The sequence below is a fragment of the Jaculus jaculus genome, chromosome 19, assembly GCF_020740685.1.
Source record: "Jaculus jaculus isolate mJacJac1 chromosome 19, mJacJac1.mat.Y.cur, whole genome shotgun sequence".
NCBI classification, from domain to species: domain Eukaryota; kingdom Metazoa; phylum Chordata; class Mammalia; order Rodentia; family Dipodidae; genus Jaculus; species Jaculus jaculus.
The window spans coordinates 4019304-4041579 of NC_059120.1; positions in this window are offsets into that span (position 1 = coordinate 4019304).

Consider the following 22276-nt stretch of genomic DNA (forward strand, 5'->3'; position numbering starts at 1 on the left):
CTGCAGTGTGTGGACACCTGTGACCCTCCACAGTCTGAGAATACTAATGGTTTACCCTCCTCACCCCACATGTTGGAAACCAGGGGCTATCTCTCCTACATTCATAAAGGACTCCACTAGGCAAACTTTGCTGTTCCTCTCCTGTTCTTCCACTGGTGATTCAAATATGCCCAGCAGTGTCATGTTGTCATTTACTTCTGGTCAACATGACCAGCATACACCACTGCTGGGGTTCTGAACTGGGACTCCTCAGCATGCAGGGACTCCACTCCACTGGGTCAGTGTGCTCAGGAGCTCCCTGTACTACAATCACAGAATTTTGCTTCTGATGTTCACTGAGCACTATGGAAGGAACGGTTTCTCCTGCACTGAGTTCATGGGGATCTTGATTGTGAAAGTCCACACACTTGCCTTTGATTGAGGGTAATGGGATAACAGGATGGAAGCACCACAGTTTACTGATAGCATGCCCCAGAAAATGTTAGCACATTTTATCCTTCAGCATGGAAGTTTATGCAAGCTTTAGAAATGAATACCTCACTGTATGTGGACACCAGAAGTGAGTCTAATAGCTATAGAGTATCAGCATAAACCGTACAGAACCATTCCATACATCCAGAGACTTCCCTGTGCAGTGAAGAGTGGACTAGAATTAATACTTTTATACCTTCTTGTTAGTCTGAAATCTATTTTCTCTTAAGCTGCTAATTCTCCTCTCTTGAAAAGTCTTAATCATTTTCCTCATGTAACTATGGTATCTGAGTCCCCTGACTGGGCCCAATTTATGTGCCTCCTCAGAGCATTCCCCTGCCATGCAGACAAATAAATTGCAAGTAGGAATGACTGAGGATTCATGAGCTGTCCTTAGACATCCCATCACTCAGCATTAGGCCTCCTGTAGGTTATATCTAGCCTTAGCAGGGCTGTCCTTCAAGGAAAGGCACCCAGAGAGAAAAACAAACAGCAAAACCTTCCTAAAATAGCCCATAGAGATTTTTCCTGTATTGTAGAGAGGTACATGGGTTCTGATTTTCTTTTGTTCCTCTTCCCATATCTGTAGTTTCCAGAGGAATTAAAGTGAGGATATATGAGATTTTAGAGGAAAAGATAAAATGGTTTTAAGAAGAAATTCTCAGTCCCACCAGAATGGTGAGAAGTAAAGCTTGCTGATGCCAGCCCTAGGAGAACCTAGAGAGAAATCACAGAGGAGAAAAAATAAAAAAGAAAGAAGAAAACAAAAAAAGTGTGAAGAATCCTCAGGGGATGGGTGGCTACTTAGAAGCTGCCATGTGAGAGTTTTTATAGAAGAAAAACTGTGAGAGGAAAAACTCAGAGGGAAAGATCACTGCTCAGTTCTGTGCCTGGCAGACTTCCTTGCTCCCACTCACATCAAGAAGAATGGCTGTCTCCAGCATTCTGGCAATTTGTCCTCAAGTTCAAATGCCATCAAAATTTGAATCCGACTAGCAGAGAAGACCTGTGATTAGTATGACCTGATATAAATGATGTGGGACTCATTAACTTCCAACTTTGCAGTCCTAATCATTGAGGAAAAGTTCCTCAGCAATGAGGTATTATGGGTGAGCACACCTGAGAGTGAGGAGAACTCAGCTTGAAGCTTCCCTTGGTACAAGGTTCAATGTTACCACACTACCTGAGGTCACAGAGTCAGGGACACTGAACACCTGGACTTGCTCACACATGACCTCGGCAGTGAGCAGAGGAAGTTGGAGCTGCCATCTTTAAAGATCTGCATTCATCACGCTTAATTTATGCCTGGTGTCCAGGAAAAGTCTCTATCACTCCCGGAATTGTAAGTGAATCAAAGACTATGTACTGTTTATGTGATAATGTGGCTTATGGTTAAAACATGCTTGTCTGCAGGGAGTCTGGATGTCATGAAGTGGCTACTGTCCCTGTGACCACCTGGGCAGCAGGGTCACATGAAAGTCACTATACACATACAGCTTGGCAGTGAGCCAACTTTGTGACAGCAAAAGGTAGTGAGGCACCACAGGAAATTTAGGTGTGAATTTCTCTAGAATTTTCTTTTTCCTGGTTCAGTCTTGCTTATCATGCATTAGCCATTAGCTGTGAGTACAATTAATTGTGCGGTATGTTCCCTGATTCTTTTCAGTGAGTCCCAATCCTTGGATACTGGAAACTTTGGGAAAGTAACAGATAAATCTCATTGATGTAAGATTTAAGGCCAAAAGAAAGAAAATAAAAACAAAGAAAATAAACAAAACAATGTCTTTGAGATCATAGCACCACTAAAAAAAATAAAAAAGCAGTATTAAATTACTACTTTTATCACAGTGAAAATGACAGGACATGAGCAACATCAGAGGACATTTTTTATCAGTAGTAATAGGAATGAGAACAGGACACATCTCATCTGTTGACATCAGTCTGCATGCTACTTTATTCAGAGTTTTTGTTTATATTTTTTAAAGTATCTTATTTATTTATTTGAGAGAGGGAAGGAGAGAAAGAGAAAGAGAGAGAGAGGGAGAGAATGGGCATACCAGAGCTTCCAGCCACTGCAAATGAACTTCAGATGCATGAACCACTTTGTACATCCGGCTTACATGGGCCCTGGGGAATTGAACCGAAGTCCTTTGGTTTTGCAGGCAAGCACCTTTATTGCTAAGCCATCTCTCCAGCCCATTTTTTGACTTATTTTTACCAAATATTTTAACCAGGTTCTTTATCCATATTAGGCTTAGTTGATATTTCATGTTTTTGTTCTTTCAACTATCTCAAATATTTGCAGGAAAATTAAATACAAAATCTAGTACTTTTTTAAATCAAAGGTGAAATCAGAATGGTCTTCAATTCACTATATAACCTCCTAGGGCCAGAAATTTTGCCAACTTAGCTACATCCCCAGTCTAATATCTAGCTTCAAATTTCAGACAGAATTTTTTTTTTCTTAAAGTTAAGAATGAGAAGTTCTGGTATGAGTTTTGTGCAATAGCATAATTATAGCACACAGTACATTACTGTTCATTGCATAAAAATGAAGTCATCTTGAGTTTTCACCTTGAGGAAGTGACATGTTTTGGGTCATAGAATTATTTAATATGATTTAAATGTTCCACATTGTGTATGTCCAAGCAAACATATGTATCATATATAATATATATTTGTGTATCATATATATATATTAATATATAATATTTTACCAGTAACAAAGTGAATAAAAACAAAAACATGGAGAAATTTTGTTTCCCTTTCTTTTCCAATATATTTCTGCATTTCCACATTCTTCACGGATCAACCCACTCTCAGATTTTAGACCGATTTTAAAGCTTGCACGTCTGAGAACCGTTCTCCCCCTCCAGCTCTCTAAACCAATCTTAAAGCTTGCATGTCTGAGAACCGTTCTCCCCCTCCAGCTCTCTAAACCGATCTTAAAGCTTGCACGTCTGAGAACCGTTCTCCCCCTCCAGCTCTCTAAACCGATCTTAAAGCTTGCACGCCTGAGAACCGTTCTCCCCCTCCAGCTCTCTAAACCGTTCTTAAAGCTTGCACGTCTGAGAACCGTTCTCCTCCTCCAGCTCTCTAAACCGTTCTTAAAGCTTGCATGTCTGAGAACCGTTCTCCCCCTCCAGCTCTCTAAACCGATCTTAAAGCTTGCACGCCTGAGAACCGTTCTCCCCCTCCAGCTCTCTAAACCGTTCTTAAAGCTTGCATGTCTGAGAACCGTTCTCCCCCTCCAGCTCTCTAAACCGATCTTAAAGCTTGCACGCCTGAGAACCGTTCTCCCCCTCCAGCTCTCTAAACCGTTCTTAAAGCTTGCACGTCTGAGAACCGTTCTCCCCCTCCAGATCTCTAAACCGATCTTAAAGCTTGCACGTCTGAGAACCGTTCTCCCCCTCCAGCTCTCTAAAATGTTCTTAAAGCTTGCACGTCTGAGAACCGTTCTCCCCCTTCAGCTCTCTAAACCGATCTTAAAGCTTGCACGTCTGAGAACCGTTCTCCCCCTCCAGCTCTCTAAACCGATCTTAAAGCTTGCACGCCTGAGAACCGTTCTCCCCCTCCAGCTCTCTAAACCGATCTTAAAGCTTGCACGCCTGAGAACCGTTCTCCCCCTCCAGCTCTCTAAACCGATCTTAAAGCTTGCACGTTTAAGAACTGCTCTCCCCCTGCAGCTCTCTAAGTACGAACTCAGGGACATGTAAGCCACATACCGCTCTTCACACTGTTTGTCTTGTCCTTATGGAATGTTGATGAGGAGTGTACTCACCCTATTTAAATATATTAATTTATGTAATAAGATTGTATCCCATTCAGATTATTTGTCAACTACACTGAAATATTAAATGTCATTGTATTTGCAAAACAATACAAATATCAATTCCTATTGCAAATATTTATCAAATATTCACCATGCCATTAGCTCTTTCAATGTTTTACCTTTTGAATATATTTAATTCTCAAAAAATTTTATGAGTGAAGACCTTATACTTCCCAATTTTATAGATGAAAGGGTACTCATAGAGATTAAATACCTACTCTAATGCTAAATGGATAGGTGAATCAGCTAAGCTTCTATCAGTATGATACAATTCCTGTGTCTTAAATCCTCTGTGAAATTGCTATCACAGTGAATGAGCAGCGTAAGGATTGAGACAGAAATAAACAAGAAAATCCCACCAGAATACCATGAAAATTTGAATTTCAGATGAATAAATAGTCATCGGTCTTTGTAAGTATGGCTCAAAAATGCATTGTGTGTACTTGTACTAAAACTATTTTCTGTTTTTCTGGACATCACATGTAACTGAGTAGCATTTTCTGTATATAGTAGTAGAGGGAAGTCTGGTGTCTTGGATGGATATCTCTTACCCATTGCTAGTGTTTCCCACTGGTCCAGATCCTGAACACCAGGGGCCAGTTCAAGGCTGGGTACCAAACTGGGACGTTGCCAGTGCAGGATGATAGTTGGAAACAGGTAGATGGAGAATTGTCCAACATAAGCCCAAAGTCAAGGATGACACGGGACTCATGGAGGGGTGGCAAATTGCAAGACACACTGAGTGGCCAGAAAGGAGGTGGTTTGTGGCTCTGACTATCCTTTGTATCTTTGACAGTACAAGCAGAATATTCTAACTCTTTAGGCCTTTTCTTTTTCTTGGAAAAAAAAAAAACTTTATGAACTTTAGGGTTATTTTGAGGTTAACAGTCCATAATTACACATAGCTAAATTTCCTACATAGAGTATATGAAGAGAATGACTTTGGGAAATGAGATTCAGAATTATTTAAGAAAGTAGGATAATTATCAGATCTCAGTGAAAATTAAGGGAGTAGCAGAAATAGACACATGTAAGGCTTGCTCATAGTGATTAATTATTAAGAAGAGAAAACATGACCACCGGTCATCACCTGTGTACAAATATCAGACAATACTCTGGAAAATATGAAGAAGATTCATATGAACATATGGGATGTTAAAAATATAGTTCAATGTCTTCTAACCTAATTCAAATTTGGACACAATAAGAAAGCAAAATGCATGCATATAATATATACATATATGCATATATTCTTTTTATTTGAAACTATTTATGATTTATGAGTTTAAAAACATTTAAATTCAAAATAAGTTTATGATTCCAAATTTCCATGGAGATGTAGGGAGAATAAACAAGATATTTACATAAAAGTGCCTTGCTTGAAAGCTGTAAATTGCCACTCCAATATCATTGACCTTTTTGTAGAGATCAATCTATCAGTGTCTTAATGGATTTTTCTCCTAAGTAGAAAAGCTCATGGATTCTTCTAAGCACATATTTTTTAAAAGAGGAATCAAGGGTCGTGGTGAAATTCTGACATGGATAAAACACAGTTCATTAGCAAGACAGGTCATATGACTTTCCATGGTATAGTGATTCCTGAATTTGTAGCATCACCGTGTGTCGGGGGCCAGTGCCCTGTGGAACATTGGTGTGGCTTTGAGACTCACTTTGACAGATGAAATGTAGAAGGAACATTGTGTTTTGCTTTGGGGGCAGAAGTTCAAGAACTTGTGAATCACTCTTCTCTCTGCCTCTGTGGGCAGCAATGAGCAGGGTGTCAACTGCTCTGCTGGCCTGGGCTCCAGGGTGACTCTGATGTGCAAGAAAGACAAAGCCAACTGAAGACACAGATAGCTTCAGACAAAACAAAACCTGTACTGTTACAAGCACCTCAGAGCCTTGAGCTGGATCCTATTCTACATTCACTAATACAATGACCTTCCCATTGTATTTTTGGCATTTTTCTTGCTGAGTTAGCTTGGACATATATTTTTGTTTTGATATTAAGCTATATATGAAGCTATATATATGAAGATAAGTATTTTGACAGATGTGTACACTTGCTGCAGCTTTGCCTGATAGATATTAGGATGAATATATCTTATCTGCTTCCTTACTCTCAAGGGGCTACAGGGATACGAAGTACAGAAATTTCTAACAGAAAAGTTCTGGAATTGTTACTCACTTTTTCCCACTCATATTTGGGTCACCCATGAATTTTCAATTCCTAGTCAAATTGGGGATATTGTTATTCCAAGGACTAATGCACTTGTTTGTCCTTATTCATTGAAATTATCTGTTATTCATAGTGCTTTTCTTTCTTTCTTTCTTTCTTTCTTTCTTTCTTTCTTTCTTTCTTTCTTTCTTTCTTTCTTTCTTTCTTTTTATTTTTTTTGAGAGCGACAGACACAGAGAGAAAGACAGATAGAGGGAGAGAGAGAGAATGGGCGTGCCAGGCCTTCCAGCCTCTGCAAACGAACTCCAGACACGTGCGCTCCCTTGTGCATCTGGCTAACGTGGGACCTGGGGAACCGAGCCTCGAACCGGGGTCCTTAGGCTTCACAGGCAAGCGCTTAACCACTATGCCATCTCTCCAGCCCTTCATAGTGCTTTTCACCATGTTCAAATTTAACACATTTGCCCGGTATCATTGTGTAGACCTTGAATCCCAGCACTCAGGAGGCTGAGGTAGGAGGATTGTTATCAGTTTGAGGCCATCCTGAGACTACATAGTGAATTTTAGGTCAGTGTGGTCTGGAGTGAGACGCTATCTCAAAAAAATCAAAAAAGGAAAAAGAAAACAACATGTTTTCGCTCTTTAATGCCACAGTAAAGATTTCATGGGAAGTTGGTGAAAGTTAAAAGAAAGTGTGTCCAATGAATACAATTTCAATGCCTGCTCTAACAGAATTCCCACCCTCACTGACTTCAGTGTGTATAGATTACCCCTAACCCAAGCCATTACTGAGGCAGAACATAAACAGTAAAAAATAAATAAGAGAAAAAGCTAAGATGAGGCAAGAGTAAAGGAGAAAAGAGAAGTATTATAAACCATGATTGCCCAGCGATTATGACTTCTTCAAGCGTCAACCACACTGTAACCTGTAGGTGGTGTGGAGGTCAGATAGATGATGGTTCAGTTGTAGTACATTTATCCTGAATAAGAGATGGTGTGAATGACACTTACCTTTCAAGATAAACCCTCTTGTTTATACTGAGTCTTCTCTTCTCTTGGGGAGGGGAGGAGAGTACCTGTTAAAATAACATAGCCACATGGTGAAAATATTTCTGAAATGCACTTTTCAAATGTCAAGAAAGTTTTTCTACCTATGTTATGGCTTCACATGATAATGTCCCTTGCTTAATCTAAGGTTGGAGTATGCAAGGGTGGTTTTAGTATTAAGATTTGGCTAAGGCAAGTTGGAATTTGGAATACACTAATTTGGGCTTTATAGGCATGATTGCAACTTTTATAGTCAGTTCTGTATACATTTTTAAAATGTATTTATTTATTTGCAAATAGTTCGAGATAGGGGGAAGAGAAACAGAAAGAATGCACATACTAGGGCCTCCAGCCACTGCCAACAAACTCCAGATGAATGCACCACTGTGTATCCTGTTTATGTGGATTCTGGAGAACGAGACTAGGGTCATAGGTTTTGCAGGTAAGGGCCTTAATTGCTGAGCCATCTCTCCATCCCATGTACAGATTTTAATAAGTAAACTGATGCAGAAATGCATTCAAGGAACTCGTCCTGTCTGTAATGTGCTGGTTACTTGCCTGGCTACATAACTTGGGAGAGTGATGTCCTTTGATAGATCACTATTTATCTTCCTAAGCAAGGAGTTCTATAGTGTATGCTTAGAGGAAGAAAACATGCACATGGTCAAAAAAGGGGCTATGGGATTTTTCTCAAAATAGCGAACAAGAATTGGGAAAATATAGACAAAGAGCAAGATTTTGCCTCAATGCAATCAAACAGACCTGCCAGGAAGTTAGTAATACAGTTTGTAAAATGACCAAGAAAGGTGAACTGAAATGAAACTCTGTTTTTTGAGGTATTTACATAAAGTAAACTTTGTAAGAATTTCTGGGAAAGTCAAATGGTTAGCAATACTACAGACAGAAACATGCTAATGTGTCTGTGACTCATCTTCCACCTCTAGCTGTCACTAGTAAATCATTTGACTATCAGACATTCCAATCTCTCTCATCGCCGTCAGAAGAAATGATCAATTATTCACCACTATAGATCTATTTAAGTATTTATGTGCATATATCTAAGAAATATGATTGATTGTATTATTTGTCAAAAATAAGTAAAAATGTAGCATCATTTTGCTTTTGTGGTACTTGTAGTGTTTTCTAGCTTCTTATGTGCATTGTAGTGTGCTTGCTAAGCAAATACACAGATTCATACCTAATGCTTCAACCTTTGGTAACACGTGTGTGTGTGTGTGTGTGTGTGTGTGTGTGTGTGCTTCGAGGTAAGTGCTCTAGCCCAGGCTGACCTGAAATTCACTATGTAGTCTCAGGCTAGTGTCAAACTCACAGCGATCCTCCTACCTCAGCCTTTAGAGTGCCAGGATTAAAGACTTTCACTACCACACCCAGCTATATTGCTTAAGTTTTAAAATGACTTAAATTACCTAAACACGAAAACCCAGGAAACCTGCATCTTAATATCTGGGTAGTAGAAAGAAAAGATGTTAAGAAAATTACATGATAAGAGCATGAGATTGCAGGAAAATGTCTGGAGTCAGTAAACACTATGTGGTAATTTGAGTGACCTTTTGAGGACTTTTGGTCAGATAGATAACTGTGGCTGCAGGTAAGTCTCTGTTCTGCCAAAGCCCTGGTGATGCTGGGTTGTGATGATGAAGAGTCCTATTAAGAGACATATGGTGACAGTGATGGAGGTGATACACAGACATTTAAAATATATAGAATTGGCCTGGAGAGATGGCTTAGCAGTTAAGCACTTGCCTGTGAAGCCTAAGGACCCTGGTTCGAGGCTCGATTCCCCAGGACCCATGTTAGCCAGATGCACAAAGGGGCACATGCATATGGAGTTCTTCTGCAGTGGCTGGAGGCCCTGGCATGCCCATTCTCTCTCTCTCTTCTTCTTTCTCTCTCTGTCTGTCACTCTCAAATAACTAAATTAAAATAAACAAAAAATGTAACCATATATATATATATATATATATATATATATATATATATATATAAAATTGGGAAGATATAAAGAATCATTCCATATGCAGGTAAGTTACAGAGATACAAGAAAGTAACAGGTTCACTTCAGGTGTCCTAAGAGATGTCAATGAGAAGAACAGTGCCAGTAGTGAATTGAGAGAAGTCCTCCTGGAACGAGGTCAGGTGCTCTGCGCATGCTCATTGGTGGGAATACGTTTGCGCTGGGGAAATTTCCCTGTACTCTGCTTCCTTGGTGCTGCAGCCAGGTCCACACTACTGGTAGAAATCACCCAGCCAAGAGCAGCTTGTGGGAAAATCAGGTTTATTTTGGCTCCATGATGGCAAGGAAAATGATGTCCTGAGCAAAGGGTGGCCATCACCCCCTGGCCAACATAAGGTGGACAATAGCAACAGGAGAGTGTGCCAAACACTGGCATGGGGAACCTGGCAATAACACCCATAAGCCCACCCCCAATAATACACTGCCTCCAGGAGGCGTTTTTTCCCAAATCTCCATCAGCTGGGAACATAGCATTCAGAACAACTAAGTTTATGGGGGACACCTGAATCAAACCATCACACTCGGTATCAATTGGCTCTTCTTTCTCACTGACCAGCTGATGGAACAGTCAATACTCCAGGCTTCCTTTCTTACATTATCCCACACATGCTAACCTATATTCATATGAATTCCAATCCCTGTCTTCTCCTGAAATACTCTCAATGGTAGGCATTTCCTAGCCCTTATCTTGCTGTATGTGTCAGCAATTTTGATAGGATTAATATTCCTTGTGAAAACATTTTTTTCCTCACACAGCTTTTCTCCTCATGCTCTGGCCATATTTTACATCTGTATTATAAACCTATTGTTCTCTAAAACCATGTCAGAGAGCAACAAGTCAGTTATAGACTGCATCCTTCCTTGTGTATTCATGGTAGCATATCTGCATAAAGTATCCTTGAAAACGTCAGTTATTATATCTGATATATACAACATACCTAGCATATAACTATGAAGCCAACAGATATTACCCCAGTAAGGAACATACATCTGGGCTGTGCATTCTCAGTTATAGGAAAATTATAGACCATTGTTTACCTGATAATACATGATAGATACATTGTACAATGTGTGTGAGTGTGTTTCCTAAACAAGTATTGCTTTTATCATCTATGTGTTGCATGCTCAATTTTTAGATCTCCATAGAGCAGGTTCTGAAGCAAACAAATAAAATATAGTCAATAATGTATTCAAGAACATCAGGGCTGGTGAGATGGCTTAGCGGTTAAGTGCTTGCCTGCAAAGCCTAAGGACCCCGGTTCGAGGCTTGATTCCCCAGGACCCACGTTAGCCAGATGCACCTGGCACGCCCATTTGCTCTCTCTCCCTCTCTCTCTTTCTCTATCTCTGTCCCTCTCAAATAAATAAAAATGAACAAAACAATTAAGAGAAAAACTCATTATACCAGAAAAGCACTGTACCATCACCCTTTCCTAGCTGAGAAGGGAGTGAGCCCGGGGCACAGTGAGTCCTGCAAGCCACTGGCTGAGCGGTTCCTGAAATGTCTTTCCCGGTCCTCCCAGCACATAGAAAGAAGGGACTTCCATGATTCGAACAAATGTCCTAGGCACCAAAATGCAGTGGCTACTGACTTTAAGTAGCTTTAATGAGAACAGAACACTGGGTACACAGCTGAGTAGGGCCCACTCAACAGCCCTCACGTTTTCTACTGTACAGCACAGGTTCACCACCTGCCCGAGTAAACCCCATGAGCTGTGTGGTGTGAAAAACATCACAGATACAACAGAAAGGTGACAACGGTAGACTTTCACAACAGGCTGCTGAAGTGGATCCAGGACAGAAATCTCATTGAATTCCTCCTCCACCCTTCATCAGATGTTCCTTTACTATCCTATTTGGTTCAGAAGCCACGACTTCCAACATTAAGTCATACTTACTCCAACTATATGTTTAGTGATTGCTTGGTATAAAAGCCCCAAGCAGGGCCACCATGAAAAATCACTATAGTCTCAGATAAGTTGGTCCCTACCTTATTATGTAGTGGAAATAACAAAATCTGATGACAATACTAGTGACTGCCCTTGAAAACTCAGCTTTATGTCCCTAGTCCAATGGAATAAAAGCCCAGTATAAATAGCCAGGGTGTAATGTGTATTATTTATATTTTAAGCCTAAATGAAGATGAAATCGCATAATGATACCTATCCTGACAGACTAAATTTTGGGAGACAAAATCCACAGCTTTCTTGAATGGGTCATGGCAAAAATTTACCTCTGCTTTCAATTCTTGTAATTACAAGTCAAGAACACATGCCGTAATCATGTGATACCTATTGAATCAATACTCTACATTAATTCAACACTAGACAGTGGCATTTCCAAGAATACCTATTAGTTGTGCTGGAGACCGATAATTTCAACAATTTGTAAGGATTACCCCCCTGCACTATGCATCAGGGGCACCAGTGGTGGACTCTGCACACACATCTTTTCATCTGTGAAGCAAAAGCTTCTGCCTTGCACTGGGATTTTTATTTTCTTTGATCTCTAGCATATGGTGGCAGGATGAAGTTCTGTAAAGATTAATCTATTGCCTCCTGCAGGATGGAAAGGTTCAGTGAACTCAACTTTCCTGTGAAGGTTGGCTGTTTCCTTGAGGCACAGAGCCTGTGTGGAATGTCCTGTTGATGTTTCTAAGAAGTCAAGCAATCAAGAGCATTAATGTGATCAATGTTGATACGAACTAAGTGATTGACACCTAGCATTCACCTTTATGCCCAGAACTAACACAAGAAAGGCAGTGAATAACAAAATGTCCATGGAAATTTAACTGGGTTTTGGGAGTTCAGGAAGGTCCTTGAACTCCAAACCCTGAGTTTGTGTCTGTTTAACCAAAGAACTAAAGTAAAACAAGACTGACAAGGATAATTTATGAGCCATTTCATTTTTATTCAGGCATATAGGAGGACCAGGGAGTGTCTGTGAGCCAAAGAAAGGAAAATGGATACCTGCACGTGGCCTAGTCCAAGAGGGAGGTGAGCATGGGCCAGAGCATGAAGAGGGATTGAGAGAGGAAAGAGAAGTTGCTCAGAGAGCTCCTGCCATGAGGAGGGCAGGAGGGGGTGGGGATCCCATGTTTACTAGAGGGTCTCCCCTCTTCTCAGCTGGAACCTGGAAGTTCAGGAGAGATGAACAGCCAACAAAAAGTGTGCCCACCTGGTAACCTTATTTACAACCTTTATATTTATAGCCTTATTGTGGTGGCCTTTACTCTCCGATGTCACAGGGTCTGAGAGAGGGCAAATGGGTCTTGACTGGGCTGGATCAGAAAGAGACCAATGTACCCAAATAAGAGGTGTGAGAGCTGACTGGATGAGATTGGAGCAGACACTGAGCTTTGGTTCTCCTGGAGGTGAGAGACCTGATTGGATGAGATTGGAGCAGACACTGAGCTCTGGTTCTCCTGGAGGTGAGAGAGCTGACTGGATGAGATTGGAGCAGACACTGAGCTCTGGTTCTCCTGGAGGTGAGAGAGCTGACTGGATGAGATTGGAGCAGACACTGAACTCTGGTTCTCCTGGAATAGAAGACAGGGCTGTGTGGCAGAAACATCCACTTGTGTTCCAGGTGGCAGACAGAAATTAATTTAATTTCTCTTATGAGACTTTTTCTAACTATCTACTTAGTAGTTATCAAACTAGTTCTCTCTCAGATAACTTTTATTAGAGTTGGGCCAGTTTTGAATCTTTGCCAATACCCAAGCCTACCCAAGTCTATGGGGTGAACAGTCTTCTCTCTTCCTGGCCAGCATCATCTCTACATCCCCAGACATCTGTGTTTCTAATCACTGGAACTAGGTCCGTAACCAAGTAGCTAATCATGCATTGCTGGAGAAAAGATTACTTCCTTACTTGGAGCTGTTTCTCAGTAAGCCAACGTGAACACTGCTAAAACTGTCCACGCTGAAATTTTGCCAATTTTCAAAGACTACTTAAAGGATAGACTAACTATAATATTTTAAACTTTTATCAGCGCCTCTGAGCTGCCCACTCTGAGATGGATTATATGTTTATGCAAATTGTGTATCCCCTACAGTGCTGCTTGGGTTTGTCATGTAGTGTCCTAGAGTCTGGAGTAAGCTGGAGGAGGTTTTTCTACTACATCTGACAACATAAAGTTTGCAAAGACAGGTCTGAATACAAAGTGATTTAATCATCAGGGTTAAGGACTGTGCCTATAGCTTGCCAGAGCAGCTTTTTCAACTCCTCAGTGGTTTCCTGCAATTGACCACAAGTTACTGCTCTATAAACCTAGAAATTTATTATATGTATCACTTTATGTGAGTAATAGATACATTTCTCAGATGTAAATGCATATATGTACACAGATTACAAATATCAAAGACTGGGCTGGAGAGATGGCTTAGCACCTAAACGCTTGCCTGTGAAGCCTAAGGACCCCGGTTCGAGGCTCGGTTCCCCAGGTCCCACGTTAGCCAGATGCACAAGGGGGCGCACGCGTCTGGAGTTCGTTTGCAGAGGCTGGAAGCCCTGGCGTGCCCATTCTCTCTCTCCCTCTATCTGTCCTTCTCTCTGTGTCTGTCACTCTCAAATAAATAAATAAATAAATAAATAAAAATTAAAAAAAAAACAAATATCAAAGACTAAATATGATGGATTCAGGTACCAGTTGTATATAAAATTGGAACAATGATATATTAAGAAATCCAACATTTACTAACTACAAGGCCTATGCCAGGAACTATTAGGGATATTATTCATTGATGAATGTGTCATGACTTTCAAGTTGCAATTTATTGTTTCCAATATAATAATAATCACACAATTGTAAAATTACTGCATAAAAAAAAACTTTTGAAAATATAGCCCAAGAAGTTTGATTGCAGCGTTCTTCTTGGAACTTCCAGAAGTTTTCATGAGATGGGCTGATTTGCTACCAACATAGGTCATGTCACTAACACTGACTTGTTGTATGGCCACCATGGTGGCATTGCTTAGACTGGCTGCTGTTCAAATTTAGCAGTGTTCTGACTCTGTGATAACTTGTCAGGTGCCTTATTTCCAAATGAAATTCTGTTTTCACAATGTGAAGGTGTCTACTAAGCACATATTTCTTTTCCTTTATGGCAAAATATGTATAGTACATGTGCTCTTTATCTTTGTGTCATAGAACAGAGTACTTCATTCTTGTGGACCCCAAAAAACGCCAAAAATGAAGTAGGCATCCCAGAAGTTTGTAAATTATGATATGGTATGCTTTCCCTAGTCTACAGCCTTGACTGCTTTTTTCTCTCCATAGTTAGTTCATATTATCAAGACAGGAGGCAGGCTCTGTAGAGCACACAGTCGCCCCGTGTGTGACAAGGAGTGTGACTAGACTCCGCTGGGACATCAACACGCCTTGCGCTTTGTTCTGCGACTCTATCCCATTGTCACTTTGGTATGAATGGCTTCAGATTCTTGTACTAGAAACTGAAAGAAAGAGTTGACAGATCAATATTTGTTTCTTGCTATGAAATTTTCAATCTGCAGAACGTGTTCTCATGAACCCCCATCATAAATTGTCCTTGTCTGTTATCTACGTCACACAACCTTTGTTGCTTGCTGAAAGAAGCCGAGCTAACAGCTACAGAAATGGCTATAATTTAAGATTGTCATTGTTCTGAAACCCACCTGTGTTCAGTGAGTATTAAAATATCAGCTTGGAAAACTCAGCAGTGTCTATGGGCATCTACCACCCTGATGCTGCACATCTTTGAAGAAGGCAGCAATCTCTCCATTGCACTTTCTGTCTTTATGTCCAGGGCTTGTCTGGTGGCAGTGTCAAGGTCATTCCCTGCATTCATGCAACAGTGGTTCTTACTTCTTGTGAGAGTTGCTTAGAAAATATAATCATGAGGGCTGGAGAGATGGCTTAGCGGTTAAGCGCTTGCCTGTGAAGCCTAAAGACCCCGGTTCGAGGCTCGGTTCCCCAGGTCCCACGTTAGCCAGATGCACAAGGGGGCGCACGCGTCTGGAGTTCATTTGCAGAGGCTGGAAGCCCTGGCGTGCCCATTCTCTCTCTCCCTCTATCTGTCTTTCTCTCTGTGTCTGTCGCTCTCAAATAAATAAATAATTAATTTAAAAAAAAATATTTTAAAAGAAAATATAATCATGAAGCAAGCACAATTATTATTGTCATTTCACTTATGCTACAGCTATATTCCCACATTCCTGGCCAGTGACCCCACTCTAAAAGCATCTAGGCCTCATTTTCCAAACACTCTTTCTCCTTGAAATGAATATCCCAAAACAGAGAGTCTAAGGGGGTTTTTTGTGCAGTTGCAGAAAATATGGATATGGAAATGTACCATTGAAAAGAGGATGTTACTAAGCAGCTACCCTTAGAGATTGAAGCCTTTTAGACTGCAAAGTTGTGTGAATCTCATTGGTTAGGAATGTGTAATTCTTTGAGTATTATTTTATTAATTTTCTCAGCTGTCTTGAGGAATACTCTGAAGAATTATTATTTCTACAACTTCTGGCCTCCCTTACTTGAAGGGTACAGGGTCTTCCAATGTTTATGGGAAAAAGAAATACTTCTCAGATACATAAATACATGCAAGAAAATTACAGACTGAGCCCTTGTTGTAGGTTACTATTAGTCTATGTAGCATAACAATAGACCTGTGCTGGGCTGTCATGAATAAAACAGAACACATGGCAACTTTATTTCTCCACATCTAAATTTACTCCATAACCCAGTATTATGCCAACTGCACCCATTATGATCTTCTCAAACACAAATACATCAAAATTCTTTCCTTGTCAAATGTTTTGGTGACTTAAAACTATTTAAAGGTGAAGTTTGACACCCTGAGCTGGCCCATACTGTTGGCATGATATGGTCCTATCTTTGGCAGGCTGTGTGCACATACAATTTCTTCTAATTAGAACCCATTTATCACTTCAAATTTCAGTTAAGCATCATTAACATAAAGAAGTTGATGTGTTTATTCTCTTCTTTATTCAAATAAAATTTGTTTGTTATAGAAAATATAGATGATTTCACAGATTTTGTAGATAGTACGGTGATTTTGTTTGAAGTATTTTCAAGATAGAATGCTTAATAAAAAGCCTATTTCTGCTAATGAATCACAAGTCTAAGTAGAACTGGGAAAAAATGTAATTTATTAAGTTGCTTGAAATGCCATAACAAGTTACTACAGACTATGTGATTACAAAAATAATAAATAAATAAATAAATAAATAAATAAATAAATAAATAAATAAATAAATGCATCCTTATGGAAGGAAGTCCAAGGGCAGGTTACATGGAAGCAACCTCCATTCAACAACCTCCATTCAGAGGCCTTTCTCTTTCCTAGGAACATAGGTAGCTTCCATCCCTGTGCCCCCCACATAACCTCTCCTTTGCTCATACACCTGGAGAAAGGGCCATCACTCTGTCTCTCCTCCTCTATTTATAAGGGTATGTAGCAGTTTCAGGTTGTTGAGATGAACGTCCAGACCAAGCACAGTCTATGGAAGGAAGGGATGTTTATTGAAGCTTACAGATCCAGGGGAAGTTCCATAATGGCAGAAGAAGCTGGCCTGCCTTCACAGGACCAAACAGAGAGAGAGAAGCACAAGCCAAAAACCTTACCACACAGCACATTCCAGGCACTCCAGGCACTTTGAATATCTTTGGACGAATTTCAAACCCACTACCACACCTTAATATCCACCCAGTGACAACTCCTCCAGCCAGGTGGCTGCAGATCCAAACTACAAACTAATAAAACACTGAAGCTATTGGGAGCCATCTATTCATACTACCGCAGGGTGCTGCCATGTAGTGAGTATTTTTATCCACCCCAAAAATTATATGTTGAAATCCTCTAATGATTTTTGTTGTCAGCTGTTTGGGTCAATAACCTGGGAAGAACTATGTAGATTGGCATGACTTCTCTGCAAGTCTGTGAGGGATGATCATGATTAGGTTAATTGAGGTTGGGAAGACCCACCTTACCTTTGAGTGGCACCACTCCAATGGCCAGGGTCCTGGTCTGAGAAAAAGGAGAAGGCATGCAGAGCACTGGTTTTTATCACTCTCTGTTTCCTCATTGTGGTTAGCAACTCCACTTCACGCTCCCACCACATACCTTTCCCAGCATGATGGACTGTAAACTAAAACCGTGATATGATATAAACCCTTCCTCCCATAATCTGATTGGTATTAGGTATTTCCTCTCAGCAATGGGAAGATAACAGATGAAAATAATTTCTCACTGTGATCATATGTGGATAAGGAACTTATCACATGGATGCAAGGGAGCCTATTCCTCCCTGTGGACTCTCCTTGTGAGAATACAGTAGGCTGAGCCAGGTGTAAGGCCCTGACCAGAACTCACCCATGTATGCAAGCTCATCTCTACCTGCCCAGCTCCACACCATGGGGGCTTTCCTTCTGCTGCTTCATGCAACTAATCCATGGTGTGGTGTGTTGGTTAGAGGATCTCAGCTGAGGTAAAGCTCACTACCAAGATGTGTGATGCTGTAATACAAAACCCAGAATATCTTACATATATGAAATGGCTAATGCTGAAGCAGTGTTGGGGGTCCATGGCATACATAAATCCAACAATTTAAGGTAGGGATATTGTAAGGAAATTCTGAGAAATGCTCATAAAGAAAGAGGATGGTGAGAGATAATGACTTCATTATCTTATAGGAAACATAATTGTCATGCATACAACACTAATGATGCTGATAGAAAAGTCCACTTGTGTGAAGTCCCAGGTGGACATGAGGAAGAGGAATAATGAAAAGAACCACAGACAAGCTAGGGTTCTCATTATAAAGTGGTAAAGAGCTTGTTTGAGTCAGGCTTATGGTATATGGGTTTATGGAAGTAGAAACTTCAGGTCATGCCATTTGGTACTAAGTTGAGAAGAAGTCTATGTAAAGCAATGGGAGGGGCTTATTGCACTCCCCAAGTGGTAATGCTAATATGAAAAGATGTCTGTCTTCAGAAGCGAAACTTATAGGTGGCTTATGGCTGTGTCAGTCAAAGTAGCATGGACACCTCTAGCTTGAGCTCTCCTAACCCGGTAATATTATGCAGGGGAGTAGCACTTAAATATAAATATTAAGGAAACACAATTCAATGCAAGTCATTTTTACATGCCCCCTTTTTTTCTAGGAAATACTTCTTGTTTGTATTCATTACTTCAGTTTGGACCAAGTTCTTCTTAAAGACTCCCTTTACAATGCTAACTGTTACAGATTTTGGCATTAGGTATGCTTGACCACATTAACACTTTTATCTGTATTCACTATAATGTGTAAAGTATACAACAAGGTGGGTGTGGTGGCACATGCCACTAGAACTCAGGGGACAGAGGTAGGAGGTTCACCATGAGTTTGAAGCCACCCTGAGACTACAGAGTGAACTCCAAATCAGCCTCAAGTGGAGCGAGACCCTAACTTGCACAACCAAAAAAAAAAATAAAATAAAATAAAAAACCCAAAAAGTGTACAACAGAACCTAAGAGCTGGCTCAGTGTTGAAACACACTTGCTTACAAAGCCTGATGGGCTGTTGTCAATTTCTCAGTGCCCATGTAAACAAAATGGTGAATGTGTCTGAAGTTTGTTTGCAGTGGCAATGGTCTTAACATATCTTCCCTCCTTTTTGCTTGAGAATAAATAAAAACATTAAAAAACTATATACCAGATGATACATAAAAGTATAGGTGCCAAAAATAATTTGAAAAATACCGCATACACTTTATCCTGTGTCTTACTTAATTCATTTTAAGATAATAGAATGTGTCTAGAAATAATCAGTGTATTTTGATAAGAAAGATTTTTTAAATCCATCTAAAAAAATCTATTTGAGCCATTTAAGCATCCTAACTCTCAAATCAAAGATGATATCTATCTTGCATCTTTGGTAACAAAACTTCTAAAGGGCAGTTAAATGGTAAGCAAACTATAAGCAAGTACTGAATTCTACTCTTTATATAAAAAAATAACACCCCTACATGGAAACAGAAAATTATGTTACAGACACAATGAGAAATTAAACAAGAAAAACTATAGCCTCTAAGTCATTAGTAGGGAACCTACTAACTATTCTAATACATTGCATAAGCCTCAGCCCATGCACTTTTAATCTATCTAATATTTCTTTTGAACGCATCTCAGTACCCGTTCCCACCTATTGTAAACATTATTTCTTGTTCTGCCAAGGCTTCTCACATTGCTCTGGGGTTAAAGAAGTTGAAATAAGCTAGACGGAAAGGAGGGAGACCCATGACAGCAGGACTGGAGCACAGTATTTGTTTTGTGAGAAATATAGTTTTATAAGCCTCTTCTCATCTCTGCCTATGCACTCCTAATGGTATCCTGTTAATGCAGACTGCTCATTTGACATTCTTCAGCACCACCGCATTATGCTCCAATAAGTCGGTCTTAACTTTGAAAGTATTAGCATGGGATATTCTGGGACTAAGTGGTTCCCTCTAAAGTGCATGACTCGTGCTGGCACTCAAGGCTTGTACTTCAAGAAATGGATTTGCTGATGCAATTAAGCATACGTTGTTGAGAGCTGAGCAGATTCCTATTGCCTCTTCCCAGCCAAGCACCAGCTAGGGTGATGTGGGAAGGCTTTAACCTTTAAATTGTGGCTTTATGCCATATCCTTATTAAAGCCACCATGATGTGGGTGCTGGGCACACGCTACATGATAATGAGAATGTAAAACTCCAGATCAAATAGACTGAGGGAAAATGTTGTGCAACCTAATTAGCCATATGCAGTCAGCCTCTTGGCTTGGAGGAGCCGCTTGTGCACAAACACCAGGCAGGTTTAAATGAGGGAGCACAGCCTGCTCTATTCCTTTGTAGACCCGCAGTACACTGGCCTGTTATCACAGTGCTCATATATTTGCACTGCATATGTTTTCTATTTTAAATTTTCTTTATATATTACTATTATTCACTCAATTTTCCTTGTGTATATCCATTATCCTCTATATAACGACATTTTCATACAAGTATATACTGCATGCATTGGGCATATATCCTTCTCGACTCCACTACCTCCTCTTCTTACCTACTGGATTAGTCACAGGTCTCTGGCATGGCAGAGCCTAAAGAACATATGTACACTATAAAAGATGATTCATTAGATTGGCTAACACGATATAGACTGGAAGTCTAACAGTAGCTGTCCACAGGCTGGAGAGTCTGAGAACCTGGCAGCTGCTCAGTCCATGAGGCTGGACGCCTCAGCAGTGCCAATCTGGCACTGAAGACCTGGAGGATTCCTGGACAGCATCTGATTTTCAGTCCACACTGGATGACTGATGAAGCCAGGTTCCAGTGTCCACAAAGGCTAGCAGCAGCAACAGGGTAGGTGCACATGCCAGCACATAGCAAAGCCATTCAGGTGAATGGCCCTGTGTTCTACAGTCCACCACCAGAAATGCCAGCCACTCTGGGGAGGGTCCTCTTCTATCCATGAGTGCTTCCTGGAAACTCCATCATAGACCTGCCTAAAGATATGTCTCCTTCTTCATCAAGTTAACAAGATAATTTAAAAAGCAAGCTCATCCCATGAGACCTGCTCTCTAACTCCTAATTTCATTAGTCTCTAATGTTTCCTTCATATTTAGTTGCTAGCCGGGTGGATGCAATCTCTAACTTTGAGACATAATCACGTCATTTTGCAGTTAAAATTCTTCCCACAAACACCTTGATACGTAATTATTGGATACACCACCCTCAGGAGACATCTTTTCTGGTGAGACCCTTACACATCCATTCTTCTTGTTCTTAGACTAGACATGATGGCCACTGCCCAGGACATGGAAACACCAAGCCTGAGTTCATAACCACGTGCATCTTTGGAATAACTGAGATGCTTAATCATGACTCATCTCCATATTATTCCTCTATTTCTCTTTTTTTACCTTTAAGAATTTTGAATATTGAGGGATTTAATTAAAACATTTTCTATGACATTACCTCATTGTGAGTAAGCTTATTGCCTTTTATATCTCTTAGAAATGAAGTTGTTCTCCATAGGAAACAAGTTATGTGGATTCTAGGCAGGAATTGCATTTTTATATGAGGATCAGTGTTTGTAGGGCAGAGGACAAAATAGTAGATGAGGGAGGATAAAATGTAAAGTCCTCCCCACACAAGATTTTTTAATTTTAGAGAGAGAGATTATATGCACCCGGGTCTTTAATCACTGCAGACGAAGTTCAGATGTGTGCACCCTCTGTGGGCCTCTGCAGCACTGCGTTTGACACACATGGCACTTAAAGGTTTGAACATGCATTCTTAGGCTTCGTTGGCAAGTCCTTTAACCACTAAGTCACCTCTCCAGCCCCAGATTTCCATTCTTGCATTCTTTTTGTATCAGAACTTGCCACCATTACTATATTACTTCAAATACCTTACCCAGATCATATAGCATTCTATCTACAATACACTGCTCTCACTTGTTTTCTAGACAGATGCTACATATACCATGTCCCATACTTTCCTAAAACTAAATCAGAGCAAAACAATCAAACCAACCAAAACATATATTTTCACCCATTTACATCTTAGTTTTGAGGTACTCAAATTAACCACTTTTCATCCATAGAAATTGAACTGAATTTTAATTGGCTTTAGTAACAAAGCAGTAGTAATCATTAAGGAATAAGAACCATGTACATGCTAAAGTATATAG